We start from the raw sequence: 16,211 nt of genomic DNA, 5'->3' as shown, positions 1-16,211 counted from the left end.
TAAATAGGAAAAGGTGCCGAGTTCTTCCTTTTTCAGACTCGTCAAAACTTAATGACATCGGATTCCGTCGTAATGACACCCACAAGCATATGCTATCCCCATCAAGCTTGTTAAAAATAACTGGGGTACTCGCCAGCAATGGTGGGGAAAATGGATCCATAATCATTGTCATGTCGGCAGTATGTCGCTCTTGAACATGGCACTAGTCTGCATTCGTGTCTGGGTGGGGACATCTCATCTTGTTTTACACTAGCCTCCGTGGGTTTGGGTTATCCTATTTGACCTCTCATCTGCTCATTGCCTTGTCACCATGACCTCTGCTCATTTGATGTCAGATACTGCCAAGTCCACTATCATGCCGCCGATATGTTCAAGAGAAGTTGACCTCTGCAGTAATACAACCTCCCTCTGATACCTCACATAATTCTGAATCACCACAACATCTTTCCTCTGTCTCGTGTCAATGATGTGGGAAGAATTATGGCCCACCTTTGATCAAGGTCACTTCCTGTCGACTTCAGCTCAATATCCAGGAAGTTGATCTAGAGACTCCCTTCGGTGCCTTGGAGCCTGCATGCCTCAATGGCAGGTTCTTCGTGTTCGATGAGAGTTTTTCATCATTGGCCTCCTATCGAATGATTCTATGAGTGTTCGATGCCAGCTCATTAATTCACACGCCGTAGATTGTACCTATAGTACCTTGAGGACCATTGTCATTATTGGTGGTACCTCTCGCGTCTGTTAACAGTTTTCATCATTGACTGGTAATCAGATGATGTTCATGCATGTTCGACTTCAACTCATGTATTCGCATGCTTGAACTTGTACTCAATTCGGGTCGAGATGGAGCGCAAGACCCTGGATTTTGTCTATTGGGATCCAGGCTACGATTTGTGGCTTATTGCGATCATTACATGACTCACTCACTGGATGGCTGCGACCATGCCTGAGTCTATTTATCGATCCTCTCTGGATGGCTGCGTCCATACCTTGGATCTAGATCGTTATATACTCTATTATGGATGGCTGCGCCCATACCACATACATCATGTACCTGAGCTATCAGTTGTACTTCTTTACGCAGGTTCTCTGGTGGCCGTGTTTTCAGTCACTCATGTTCTTGTAAAGCATTTCACCCCTCTCTCTTTCGGGCCTCATGCTTTAGGGGGCATCTGTTACACAGCAATTTGTCACCGTTTATCACCGTCCCTGTTACCCCTCTCTTGCATGCTGGAGGACTCATTCCGGGACCTGTGAGAAGTGACATGACCTGAAACCACTTGCATCATATTCCTCTAAGTATGAGCTTCATTTGCCCTAAATACATCTCCTGCAAAATCCTCATGAAAACAACTCCTTTTGCATTAGCGCGGGTCCACAGTTCACTGCCCGCGCCAATGAGGGAAATCCTCTAAAAATGGCGCGCTATTGGTGCTCTATCTTAGAGTCACACTCGCGCCAACCGAATTGAGTAAAGTTTTCAACCAACAAACTCCCGAAGGTTCTCTTCAACCCATTCACCAACTGAATCTATGTTGAGCTAGGATGGTTTGGCTTCGAATATCCATAGAAGGGAAAGTGGTTTGCCACCTTTCATGGAAGTTTCCAAGTGATAAAGCCAATCCCATGAATAATGTGGTTGATCCTATCTCTTTCTTCTCTATCTATAAAAGCTTACCTCTATGCCTTGAGCAAGCTAGTGATAGTTACAGTAGTTCTGGTCCCAGCATAGTGATAGAGAGTTTGAAGCTACAAGAGCCTTCTTTGCACCCATAAGGCCAAATCTAAGTAAGCAGATTCTTGTCACCCAAAGAGAGAGAGGCTTGTTCCTCATCCCAACAAGCTTTGCAAGACTTGTGTAGCTGATCACCCAGCCAAAGGAGGATTTGACGTCAGAACAATGGTTGTATTCTTCTTTGTTACTTATTAATAATAGATGACTATCATTATGGTTTCACTCTCATTGTCTTATGTTTGATGTTGAGTTATATCTTTTCTGATTGATATATAATTGCATCTACTAGATTTTATGCTTGTTTTCGTGTTGTTCTTTGCATGTGCAGGTGTCCAATCATGGATATCGTGGGGATCGTGACCGGCCAAAGCAAAGGAACGAGGGCGACATCTCTTCTACGAACACTAGCGTTGGAATCCAAGTAGTTTCTCACCATCTACTTTGTATTTGCAATTAGGAACTTGCGTGATAGCATTGTGTGATTGTTGCTAGACCCGGTCTGGGCTAGTAGGGATCGTCTCTGTCCGCAGAGAGGATTTACCTCCACAACAATAAGTGCTATGCATAGAATTATTTGGAGGTATGCTCCACGAATGACACATTACCTTTGGAAGAAGAGGCGAAGAAGGAGAGCTGGTCCACTGTGACAATCTTCCCTTGATGAGGGAAACGAATGACACGGAAAAGGGAGGAAGCCACGGCTTGCATGGCGTATGTCCAGCTACGTCCGAGGAGAAGGTTGTAGGTAAGATTAGCGTCGACAACTTCGACCTCCACTTCTACCATCTTTCCTTCCAAGGAGATGGGCAAGCGTTGGAGGATACCGTAAGGACGGGATTCTCTTCCATCAAAGGCTTCTAACGTAGTAGGAGACTGGCTCAATGTTGGAGAACCAATAGCTTTCCAGCAAGCAACAGACATGATGCAGGTTGAGGCACCTTCATCAATGACTATACGATGGATCGTTTTACCATTGATGATGACCTGTATAAGGAAAGAGATTTGGTGAGGCAGTCTCGGTGTATAGCCCTCAAGATCAAAAGAGATCAGATCTGAGTCAGCCGGGTCTATGCCACTGATGGTCGATAGCAAGGACTTCCTCTAGGAGGGGCAGCTCTGGAGGACTTCTAGAGTGGACATAGCAGACGGAGCCTGGGCTATGTCCTCAACAATGCTGTAGTGCTGAGCAGCACGAGCATTCAGGTTGTAAGAAGACTTCCGGAGTACACCTTTTGGAGGGGGTCGGATCGTCGTCTCAGTGCTAGGTCTTTCGATGTGGAGTGGACCAGAACTGGACGGAGGAGCATTGGAGGGGACCTCCGACTCTTTCCCGGCATGAGATGGATATTCTTTCGCTTGAGTGGTGACATGGATGGGAATCGTCCCAGCCATGAAGACTTGAGAGCCGAATGAAGAAGAGGGTTGCGATGGATCTGCCACCATTTGAGTTTGTTGTGAAGGGAAAGGTTCTTTAAGTACAGCAGGAGTCCCAGGAGCACCTTTCAATAATCGACTAACTTCGGACCATCTAGGGCAGTCTTTAGTGTAGTGATCCTCATCACAGATAAGACAAAGATACTTAGGTTTACGTTTGGCTCCTTCCTCGGGTGGAGGTTTAGGGGAGTCCTGTTTGGGCTGTTCGGATTTATTCTTGGCTTTCCCTTTCTTCTTCCCTTTCGAGAGTTTATCCGCCGTGGTGGACTGAACGAAGTTTACCTCGGAGGTACTTCCAGAATTAGATTGACCCTGAGAAGCATTTCCATTAGAAGCACTCTGTTTTTGCTTCCCAGGGTTCGCGGATGATTTCTTTGAAGATGCGTTTACAGAGCCAATAACTCCGTCAACAGATGGTTTTGGTGGAGCTTTGGATGTTCCAGATCTCGGGGCGTCTGGAAAATAATCATATAAAGTACCTGACTGAGAATATACCAAGTCGAGGTACTAAGCATGCGCGATAGCTTGCTCTTCAGTTACACAAGCTCCCATGGCGATGTCTCGTGCAATTGCAGGGACAAAGGAAGTCGTGAACCAAACGGTCAGGAGCTGATCAGGAATCCAGAATTTGATCAAGCGACGACGCCATCTCCATTCATGTATATGATCGGATATATGCATGGTCGTGTCCTGTTTGAGAGACATAAGGAGATGTGTCCCTGTCTCATACCGAATGGGTAACTGAAAATGAGTTAAGAATTCCATAACCAGCGAGTTGAAATCTTGAAATGTTCCGCGATTCAACTCAATATACCACTTAGCGGCCGAGCCGGTGAGAGTCCTTTAGAAGAGGCAGAGCTAGATGGAGTCATCAAGCCATGAGTTGGATGAGAAGCAAAGGTGATAAGTCATGACATGGGCTTAAGGGTCTTCACCAGCTTTGCCGTCGAATTTTGGGCAATCACCGGGTATCTTAGTTCGAACTGGTGGCCAATATGGATTATGAAGAATGGGATCATTCGTCAACTTGGACACATCAGGAAGTTCCAACATCGCTAAGAAGGGCAACTGAGGATTAAAGGACATTTGTGGCTGTGGAAGAGAGATAGTACCAGGGTTCCAACCAGGTGGTGGTTGCCCCCACGGACTTTGTCCGGATGGACCTGGCCCATAAGGGTTCTGCCCATAGGGATTTTGTCCATAGGGGTTCTGTCCATACCGATTCTGTCCATAAGGATTCTGTCCATATGTAGACAGTTGACCCTGGGTCTACCCCCCAGCACCCCATGGATTAGCAACTTGACCTGCAGGTGCAACGTACGGTTGTTGATAATTCTGGTAAGGAGTAACCTGCATCTGTTGATAATTTTGATAAGGGGTAAACTAAGTTTGCCCCTGGGGTTGCTGGTAGCCATACATTTGTTGAGCTCCATACTTAGCTTGATAAGAAGGCTGCACTTGGTAAGAAGGTTGGGGTCGTGGCCCACCTTGCATTTGATAACCAATTTGAGTTTGGGGCCCAGAGGGATGTCCTTGAATAGGTTGAGCTTGGACCATTTGGCCGGAAGGTTGGCCTGGTTGGGTTTGGGACGGACCTGTTTGCCCAGAAGGACGAGCTTGCTAGGTACCAGGTTGTCCTTGGGCAACCGAGGGTTGTCCTTGCGGGACAGATGGTTGAGCGGGCTGGACAGCCGGTTGACCTTGAGGTTGGCCAGCCTGTCCAGAAGGATGACTAAGCTGGGTAGTGGGTTGGCCTTGGGACGAACTTGTTGTATGTAAGGCTGCCCCCCTTGCCGAGAAGGATACCCCTGTTGGACTGTCGGTTGACCTTGAGGAATATAAGTTTGTCCAGCCTATCCAGAGGGGTAACCCTGCTGGATACCAGGTTGGCCTTGTTGGATGTAAGGTTGTCCTGGTTGTCCAGACGGGAAACCTTGCTGGGTACCAGGTTGCTCCTGATAACCAGAAGGTTGACTCAGATAAGTAAACGATGGACCACCAGCGGCCGAAGGTTGTCCCTGATAGGGTTGCCCTCGTGGGCCCCCAGATTGTCCTGGGTAAGGCTAGCCATAATACTGCTACCCTTGGGGGGTTTGCACATAAGGTGGCTGGCCTTGGTTAGGCGGTCCTTGAAGTTGTGCAGGCATTGCTTGGACTCCATGGAAAGAGTGAGTACTAGGGTCCCAAGCAATGGATAATGGTACCGAAACCTCAACAAAATGTTGAGTAGGCAAGGGTTGAGAAAGTTGAAGGTATTGACCAGTAGAATCGTAATAAAAGAGTGGACCTTGCGTGTTCAGATCCTGAACAACTTGCCCATAGGAATCATATGGCCCCCCTCTTGGAATAGGACTAGAAGAGGGTGGAGCACTTTGCGCAAGGTGGACAACTCTAGGCAAGAGTGCCGGCTGGCCATTACTCACTTGACCGTGAGGGGGACCAGCACCAGTGTTCAGGGCTGAAGACGTTGTTACGGCACTAAAAACCGGAGTTGAATGCGCTACACAAACAGTTGGATTTGTCGGAACTGAAGTAACAGGTGTAGTGTGGACTTGTGAAACAAAAGATCCCGTGGTGGGAGTGATATGGGGATCCGACATAGTCGAAGCGGGAGTCCTGGCACTTACCCTATCCCTCAACGACTGATAGCGTGGGGGGAGCGGGGAAGTAGCTGGGATGGGATTGTCGATATTTGACAACACAGGTGTCTCACTCACTCTAGGAGACGTCTCATCCATGTGAGAGGTAGACATTGGAGACGAAACACCAGGGGGGGTAAAAGGAATATCGTCCTCGTCAGGCTCCCAGATGGGGTTCCAATGAATTTCGTAACCTTCGTCGTCCGGAGCGCGAGAGTTGATCGGTTGGATACTCAGGATAACAGGAAGAGTATCACTTACAACCGGTACCTCAGGAGCAACGGAAGACGGAGACCCTTGATCACTTGGAACGGGAGTCGACGGTTCAGCCAGGATGACAAACTTCAAACGAGACCTAAGGGAGTCTAACGATAAAGGACCCTACTCAAACTAACGCACACAAGATCTAACCAGGTAATGTTTATCGTGGCCAAATGAATTTTAAGACGCAAGGACACAACTTGACCTTTTCATGTTTTAAGAGTCGAGAAAAGGACAAAAAGGTGACTCTAGTCGCCTTCGAATGTTTTGTGAGCCCGAAGTGACAAACTGCTCAAGTGAGCCTTTTCTTTTAAGGAGTCTAAAAAGGATCAAAAGTGACTACTCTGGAGAACTAGGCAAAAGGGTTTACCAAAAAAATCCGTAAAACTGCATATACACCTTGGCAATCATATGAAAACCAAGGACTTCCCGTACGGTAGTCAATCTTCCTGAATGCTGTGTTCGGTGCGTTACGGCTTGTAAGGCGGCAGACATGGCTTCCTATGGATAAAGGATGATAACCTAGTGGGGTCTCCCCTATATACGCGATGGTACATGGGAGCTCAAGTCCGTGCTAGACCACTATCGAGTCACAAAAGGAGGAATCACCCAACCGTAGTGTGAAACAACAGTGACTAGGTTTAACGACGCCGGAGCACGTCTCTAGCCTAGACCTCTAATTAGTGAGCGTTATGTTCCAATGCGTTTTTAAGTTCATTCAGTTCATTTTATGGTTGATCTTTAGTTAAGTTTCAATTTCCAGGCCCTACCGTATGTGATCTCTCACAATTCCCTAAATGCAAGCTATATGCCAAAGAATATCATTTCGTTCGATGAATACTAACTACAAGAGAGTTGAGAATTTTTTCAAACAAAATGACCACAATCAAGAAGCACTCTAACGTAGCTAATGACAAATAAACGAAACTTTTCTTTGTTTTAAATCACTTAATCAATGAAAAGCTTCTAATTTCAATTAACCAATGCAACGCAAAAGAGATTATTCGTTTTTCTTTTCAATGCCAAAGTGCACTGAACCAATTTTGAGAGACAGTAACACCGAGCAAAATATCAATTTCACTCAATGGAAACACAATCTAATCCCCAAAACACCAGAACAGTCCTTCAAAGAAAACACAAAAAACTCTATGAGCTATGTGATCTAAGCCCAAACAAAGCCAAGTGAAAACCAAGCGAAAAAGAAACAAATCACTTGAAAAAAGCTTTAACAACTACCGAGCAAATTCAAAAGGTAATCACAAAGTCGACTGGACGATCAAAGAACCCAAGACTCCTACGGAAAGCTCGATGCACCAAGCCACTAGATGCCCTAGGGCTAAAAGGTGTAATCGATAGAAAAAGGCAAACACCCGAAGGATGAAGGTCTAAAACCAGTCAAACCAGGATCAACCACACTCCAGTAATTGAAAAAGACACAACAAGACACAAAATCCAAGCTCAGAGGGCTTAAGGACAAGCAAACTGAAAAGTTGTCAGGCCTGGCGCGATTGTCAGGCAGCAACTCGCGCTTTTATAGGATTGGCGCGGGTTGTTTTTGAGCAACTTGTGCCAATTGGCACGACTGTAGGGCTAAGTAAGGTTTTCTTGTAGTATGAGACTAGAGGACGGATTAAGCAAAGTGTGGATAAAGTGAATCAGGGCAAAAAAGCGCGCTAATCAAGTTTGCTAAATCAAAAACAAAAGCAAGCGACTCAGGGCTTGAAGACAGTATCTAGGCAAACCAGGAAGCAAGAAACAGCAAGAAATCCAACCCAGAAAGCTATCTAAGAAATCAAAGTAAGAAAAACCAAAGAGACAAGACAAACTCCAAGTTGTTTAGCCCGTAAACCAAACCAGAGATTGGCTGAAGTGGCATTGATCTACTTCGCTAATGCAAAGCAATAGCGTTTCGAAGGCTACCTGGCCGTACTTCAGACTCCGTCTAAAGTTTACAAATCAAACAACAAGATCTCCCCAGTGGAGACGCCAAATTGTTGTGGAGGTAAATCCTCTCTGCGGACAGAGACGATCCCTACTAGCCCAGACCGGGTCTAGCAACAATCACACAATGCTATCACGCAAGTTCCTAATTGCAAATACAAAGTAGATGGTGAGAACCTACTTGGATTCCAACGCTAGTGTTCGTAGAAGAGATGTCACCCTCGTTCCTTTGCTTTGGCCGGTCACGATCCCCACGATCTCCGTGATTGGACACCTGCACATGCAAAGAACAACACGAAAACAAGCATAAAATCTAGTAGATGCAATTATATATCAGTCAGAAAAGATATAACTCAACATCAAACATAAGACAATGAGAGTGGAACCATAATGATAGTCATCTATTATTAATAAGTAACAAAGAAGAATACAACCATTGTTCTGACGTCAAATCCTCCTTTGGCTGGGTGATCAGCTACACAAGTCTTGCAAAGCTTGTTGGGATGAGGAACAAGCCTCTCTGTCTTTGGGTGACAAGAATCTCCTTACTTATATTTGGCCTTATGGGTGCAAAGAAGGCTCTTGCAGCTTCAAACTCTCTATCACTATGCTAGGACCAGAACTACTGTAACTATCACTAGCTTGCTCAAGGCATAGAGGTAAGCTTTTATAGATAGAGAAGAAAGAGATAGGATCAACCACATTATTCATGGGATTGGCTTTATCATTTGGAAACTTTCATGAAAGGTGGCTAACCACTTTCCCTTCTATGGAGATTCGAAGCCAAACCATCCTAGCTCAACATAGATTCATTTGGTGAATGGGTTGAAGAGAACCTTCAGGAGTTTGTTGGTTGAAAACTTTACTCAATTCGGTTGGCGCGAGTGTGACTCTGAGAAAAAGCGCCAATAGCACGCCCTTTTTAGAGGATTTCCCTCATTGGCGCGGGCAGTGAACTGTGGACCCGCACTAATGCAAAAAGAGCTGTTTTCATGAGGATTTTGCAGGAGATGTCTTCAGAGTTCTTCATCTCCAGGGCTAGCAAGAGATGGAAATCAATAGATCTACGTCAAGTTATTTGCTCACAATCAACAGTTAGTTGCTCCCCCGTCCATTTCTCTAAGGGGCGGTAACGTTTCTAAGTGACCCTCAGCAAATTGAAAGCAAATGAAGCTCATACTTAGAGGAATATGATGCAAGTGGTTTTAGGTCATGTCACTTCTCACAGGTCCCGGAATGAGTCCTCCAACGTGCAGGAGAGGGGTAATAGGGACGGTGATAAACGGTGACAAATTGCTGTGTAACAGTCCTCTTGTACTTTACCCAGCTTGTTTAAAGATTCACACACGGTTTCATGCGAAACTAATATAGGAATGTAAACAAGCAAAGAAAAGACAAAACAAAGAAAAAGCAGAATAAAATGCGTAAGAAAAGAGAGTAAGCAAACAAGAAGATAAACAAACAAACATGCAAAGTAAGAAGCAAACATACATGCAAGTAAACAAACCAAAAGCAAACACTACTCCTACTCCTAAGCTAATGGTGCATGGGTTTGCTTATGTAAAGTGATACTTCCAATGTAGCCATCGAAGCATTGGTCGACCCATGTTGGCAAAGGCATAGTTCATGAACAGTACATCTGTGCGAACCAACAGACATGAAATATATAATAGAGAAGCCAAACACACTTTGGGTTTAAGTGTGTCCATAGAAAAGAAGTGAGTGAAAGTACATGACATGCACTTTGTGGACTTTCCATGGTGTCGTGCTAAACTAAGTGTAGATGTTAAGCATACACATTCTCTTGATTGTTACATACAAGCAAGCATGAGAAAGGTAGACCACTTACATTATGTAAGTGTGCTTGCTGAATAATATTCCTCCAATGCATGAGTGATGGGATCATGTATTTCGAGTGGGGGAAGTGAAATATGAGTGTTAGACTGATCTTTAGTGCATACAAATGAGTGATGAGGAACCTTGCGTGTTTCAAAAAAATTTTGATCGGAAGTGAAACCAACCTCAGGAAAATAAGGGCCTGACATAACCATCAGCTCGGGTTGAAGTTCCTCGACAACCTGCGGGGCTTTGACTTCGTCAGTAGGTAGATCATCGGAGACCAGTGGCTTAGACAGATTAACAGTGAGTGAATCAACATCATGATCAAATGAAGAAGTACGAAGATAATGACAACCATGATCAAAAAATTCTAGATGTTTATCGTCATCCTCATGATTTGATGAATCGCACAGAGGGGTATATGAGAAGCAAGAATGTTCAACTTTTGCGTTTCTGGAAAAAGTAGATGAAAAATCAAGTGGATTTTCAAGGAATGATTGGTCCTCTCCATTGTCAGATAATGGACTGACATCTGGTGTGTTCTGCGAAAGATCAACAATGGGTGCAACCGTAGACAGAGATACACATGTCAAACCAAGGATAGCAGAATCACCAAAGATGTCAGGGAAAAACGGAGGAGGTGCGAACAGAAGGGAATCATCTTTCGCCGCGGGTTGATGTTCAGGCTCCCAACCATACTCTTCATGAATGATAGTGCAGGTTTTTTGTGCAACACCAACTCCATCGATGGCTTAATCCTCATTCACAATAGGTGTAGAGTTTAGAATGGAAGAAAACAATACAGTGCAATCTAGAGGATCAACAGAGCATGAAGACAGAGGTTGAGGTAAGACATGCATGTGACAACCCATGGGATTCACAACCAAATCTGCGTGAAAATTGAGAGAAGTCATGTTGGGAGGATGTGATAGTTGAACGGACGTGTGTGCATGTTCCCCCACATCACTCTGCCGTGGTGAAGCTGTTTGATGAGAGAACAATGGATAGTCATTTGTGACAATGACTATGTCCATTTATGATTGTGCAGCTCCATCATTGAGTATGCTGAGCGGGGTTTGAGCTTGAACTTATTCTTGGGATTGGCATATTTGGTAAGGCAATATTCAAATCTGTCCATGTGATACTGGAATTTCATTTGACTTTTCGAAGCTTCAAATTACCATACACGGAAGCGGTCCCAAAATTACTGAGGCGATTCTTGAGGAGTCTTTTGTTGTTTTAACAGTTTTTTGTCAAGAGGTTCTAGATCAAAATGATGGAAAGTAGATTCAATGAGATCACAAAAATGCTCAAGTGAGTGCACACTGCCAGGTGGCAGACTGTTGCACCATCATTGTGGGGATTCGCGAAGTGTGTGTGCAAGAAGCACACTGGTATCTTCTGCATAGAACTCATCTACATCCTCAAGGAATGCATAGAAGTCTTCTAAGTACTTAGGCCATGCTACTTCACCTTAACGATCATACGTGAATTATGACAAGAGATCAAAAAACTCCATTGTGATGTCGAGAGGTTCAACATGAGAAAAGCATTCCGGAGGGATGAGATTAACAGGATCCATGACGAATGTGCAAAGATTAAAAACATGATGAGAGGACACAACTTGTCATCTAGCCCTCCTTCTAGCACCAAAATGTTGATGGTGCTAGACCCGCCAACATGTCAGGGGATCTCCCTGGTAAGAAGTCCCAACTTGACCTTAGACCGTTTGGTGTAGGAGTCTTAGTAGTGGGTTGTATGGTATCACTTTGACCGTGGTTGTTTGTAGAGGTAAGTAGGATGTCCTTGTTGGTATCAAGGGTGTGACATGCACAACAAGCCAAGGAAGGTGCATGAATGGTTCTAACACATGGAAAGTGGGTTGAGTGTGTCCCTTGGAAACCTGTGGAAACATGCAGCTTGGAAGGGAACACACGAGCAAAGATGCATCACGAACTGGAATGCAAGCGAACCAAAAATCCAAAGTGATGGTTAAATCAACAACACATCTCAGTAAGATTCATACATACATATATAGAAAGAGTCTATACATACATGCGTAAGCAACAAATACGTATATCATTAGAGTAACCAAGATAGCTTAATAAAATAACAACATATGAATGAAACATGTTGGCTCTGTTATATTAAGAAGTGAAAGTTCCAATCATACAGTACCACCATGACCGACCACTAGTCCCGATAACGGAACGCTATAGTCACTACCTCCTGCTCCTCCAAAGAGATGTACTAGCTCTGCACTGTGGAGAAGTCAAGGCTCGTTACAATACTCTCCAAGATTTCTCTAAGATACTCCTATCAGAAGCTTGGCTACCCAAAATCCCTTACAATGAGTTATGAGGTTCTATAAATAGCAAAGGGTGGGGTGACCCTTGACATTCCCCTTTGTGACTCTTCACCTACCCTCATGACTCTTCAACTACTACATGACTGTTACATTCAACTATCGACACTTGGACTTTCACTTTATAAGATGTTACATACAATCTGCACATGTACCCATGTGAGACAAAATAGGCTTGAGCAAGCCATGCAAGACATCATTAAGACTCAGACAGTTGTGGGAAGACCAAATCTTTGACATCCTCGTGATGATCGATGGTGGTGAACTGATGCCAAGCTTGGTCGTCTGTGATGGTGTCCGTGTGCTCAATGGTGACATCCTAGTGAAAGCGAACTCTTGCCTCTGTTGCATCTCGGTACACTAATATGGATCCTCTGTCCAACTCTTTTGATTAACATGTGCATCATCATCTTGAGTGTAGCTGGACCACAAACATATTAATGCATAGTGTCTGCACTAATCTCCAAGTGTGTGTTGGTGAATATGCGCATGAACATGTTGAAATACATGTTCAAATCCAGTCAGACTTGGTTATTGTCCTCACCTTGGTGAGTGTGCCAATGGGTGGTATCGCATGCATGTAAAGAATGACATCCATGATTCTGAACACCCATGCATGCAATCGATGACACTGCTCACACTGTCTGCTTCGTGCCAACTGTTAGGCTTGGTCTATAACCTGTATGGGCACAATTTCATCAGTCTATGCATGTTGCGCCTCTTGCTGCAACTCATCCTCTCCTTTGTTCAGCTCTTGTTCTTCCTTGAGTTGCCACTTCAACACCTGCAACTCCTTCTCTGTTTCTCTCTCTGACTTCGCGTGATACTCTTGTCACATCATCACCTCATAGCCTCAGTCTCCAAAGTTGCTTTCATCACAAGTGGATCTACTTGAACTTGCAACTTTGCTCTGCCTCTACGTTGTCAATAACCTTCCCCTTGCATTTGTCGCATGCAGGCCTGCTACCTTCTACTACTGCTAATGGTTCTACTTGTTGTGATGCCACTTCCATTTCATCTTGATATCCTTATCTATGAACAAATTGATGTCTTCATATATAGGCAAGTTCATAGACACTCGATCGATTGCATCCCCAGTTGCACTCTCAATGGTGCCTTGAACTTTTCTCTCATGGAAGCCATTTTACCTGCGTTGTGTGACTCTCTATGAAGATTGCACAATTTTCATCGGGAGGCTCGGAGACTGATTGCCAAAACTATGCAAGGCACAGTTGGGGCTATCGGGAGGCTAAATGATTGTTGGAACTGTGCAATGCACAGTCTAGACTGGCCTGCTGAGGACTAAAACTACGTAATGCACAATTTCAGTCATCAGTGACATGAAAACCAGCAAACTGCATTGCGCAGTTTCTAATGCTAGCAAGGCACTACTTCCCAGAATTGAACAACGCAATCCTCGAGGTTAGTGCTGGGCCAAACTTGTGCAATTTCTGGAGCGAAGGCAGAGCCTTCACTTCCAGAAATGCTCAAAGCTAGCCGAGCAAGGCAAGGTCTAGGCCAAGGTAGCCTAGACCTACCGATGGGTGACTGAAAACATGAGAAATATGAATCCACAGTGAGATTGAGTGTAAAAAATAGTGAATGATCATGCATGTAAAGAGTAAGTGTAGGATTCAAAAAATGGGAAAGCATGCATGTCTGTGAAATTAGTCACTGCAACGACAACTATCGGTGCAAAAACAATGTCATGCACACAATAATAGTGAGATGTGAATGAACTAAAACGATGCTTCTACAAGCTAACATACATTAAAAATACAACAAGAGCTCATTGAAATCAAGCAACCAACACTTACACAAAGCGAAACACAAAAAGCGATAGAAACGCAGCGCAATACATGAGAAGTAGTCTTACCCTGAAACAACTAAGCTGAAAGTGCCGAAGACTCTTGGATGTGATGTGGGATGTCAGAGATACAAGATCAATGTGAGGAATGAGCTCTGCAGCGTCTGGTTCATAAGTTATGACGGGCATGACACAAATCTAGGAAAAAGAAACACTTAGCGGGAGGTTTCTAAAATGATCTTTTCATGTAACCTCTGGCTGCTAAAAATAAATCCCTCAAATCTAGGGATTCCTTTTACATGCTACCTTTATCTATTTCAAGAAAATCAGCTCATGCATGTGAATCAACTTTCTTCGGTCCCGGAGGGAACCAGTCAACTTGAAGGCACGTGCATCAGTATGTGAGCCTGTGATGAAAATTTGTGTAGTTTTTGGGCTGAGTAGAGCTGGATTTCTGTCAGTCATTGCACAATTTCTGGGTTGAGAAGGTCACTGCCTCCAAGAATTGCAATTTCTGGTTGGAGGCCCAGTGCTTGGTCAAATTGCATAATTTTCTGAAGGAGGACTGCCTAACTATTCTGCGCAATTCTGGAGCCCAACAGGCTGCCCAATTGATTGCACAATTTCAGGAGGGAAGGTTTGTTCCCCTCCAGAATTGCACAATTTTTTGGGGGAGTGTCTCAGCCAATAGATAGTCTAAGTTCGAAATGCCGGCCTATGGGAGGGAGACAAACAAGATGACATGCACAGGCTGGTAGGCCACTGAAACTCTGCTGATGCCTAAGTACTTGATAGTGCAAGACATGGTGCTAAGGATGGTTGGTAAGGAGGCTCTAAATTGAAGCTAAGAAAAAATTTTGGAGGGTTGTTGTAGTCGCTACAAAAGGTTCCAAAGCTTATAACCTTTTAAACCATCCTTATACCCAATAAAGATGCACCTTTCAGATTTACTATTCAACTTGGTTCTTTTCTCCTTTGGAACATGTACATATGCATCAAAGCTAAAGACCCTAAGATGTGAAAGAGAGGGTTTCTTACCAGTCCATACCACTTGTGAAGTCTTATCCTCCAATGCTGATGAAGGTGATTTGTTGACTAGGTAAAATGTAGTCTCCACCACCTCTGCCCATAATTCATGTCCTAACCCAACACCACTGAGCATGCTTCTTACTTTTTCCATCAATGTCCTGTTCATTCTTTCTACAACTCCATTTTTCCGAGGTGTGCATGTAGTATTATTATGTTGTACTATACCACAATTCTTACAGAACTCTTCAAATTCCTTTTTGCAGAACTCCCCTCCATTAGCTGTCCTCAACACCTTTATCTTCTTCTATGTCTGGTTTTCCACTAGAGCCTTAAATTCTTTAAACCTGTCAAAGACTTTAGATTTATTCCCGAGGAAATATATCCATGTATTCCTTGAGAAGTCATCTATAGATGATACATAGTACACAGACTTACCCAATGATGGAACTGACACAGGTCCAAACACATCATTGTGCACAAGCTCTAATATCCCTTTTGCCCTCTTAGCACTAGAGGGGAAACTCACCCGATTCTGCTTCCCATATACACAATGTTCATAGAAATCAAAAACCAAAGAAAAATTAGATATACCTTCAACCATACCATTACCATGAAGTATTCAAAGGCCCTTCTCTCTAATATGTCCAAGCCTTTCATGCCACAACATGGTGCTTTCTCAAGAGACCACTAGATTTTCTACTCCACTTTTAGTAACCATAGAACTATTACACCCATCAATAATAATGCTACCCAAAAACTTGTACAGAGTTCCAATCCAAACTCCTCGCATCAATACCAGTGCTCCTTGAACCATGTTGCAAGTATATTTCTTGAACACTATTTTTACACCTGCATCATCCATATTTCTTACAGAAATCAGATTTTTGGCCAATGCAAGAATATGAAGAACACCCAGAAGTGTTGTAATCCTTGTGCATTGCAACTTCAGCTTGAATTTTCCACATTCGACGATTATAGCCTTCCTGTCATCCCCAAAGAGGACATCACCACCATCATATTTCTCATACCCGCATAACCACCCCCTTTGGGGAGTGAAGTGAAAGGATGTACCTAAGGCACTCAATCATGCCTCATGATCTACATGTGTACTTGAAGAAGAAGACAAGTACACATCCCCACCTTCATTTGAGGTGGTTTTCA

At 44.0% G+C, this 16,211-nt stretch overlaps 1 pseudogene; it reads left to right on the top strand.

Annotated features, from left to right (window-relative positions):
* The window catches only part of LOC149243430 (pectate lyase 1-like), a 35,650-nt pseudogene that overhangs the window by 13,769 nt on the left and 5,670 nt on the right, over positions 1-16,211 (top strand).

This window comes from Pinus tabuliformis, chromosome 8 (genome assembly GCF_031772625.1).
Source record: "Pinus tabuliformis cultivar Carrire ecotype Pingquan chromosome 8, CPIR1, whole genome shotgun sequence".
In the NCBI taxonomy this organism is placed as follows: domain Eukaryota; kingdom Viridiplantae; phylum Streptophyta; class Pinopsida; order Pinales; family Pinaceae; genus Pinus; species Pinus tabuliformis.
Note: the sequence above shows the minus strand (reverse complement) of the source record. Positions and strands in the feature narration are given on the sequence as shown.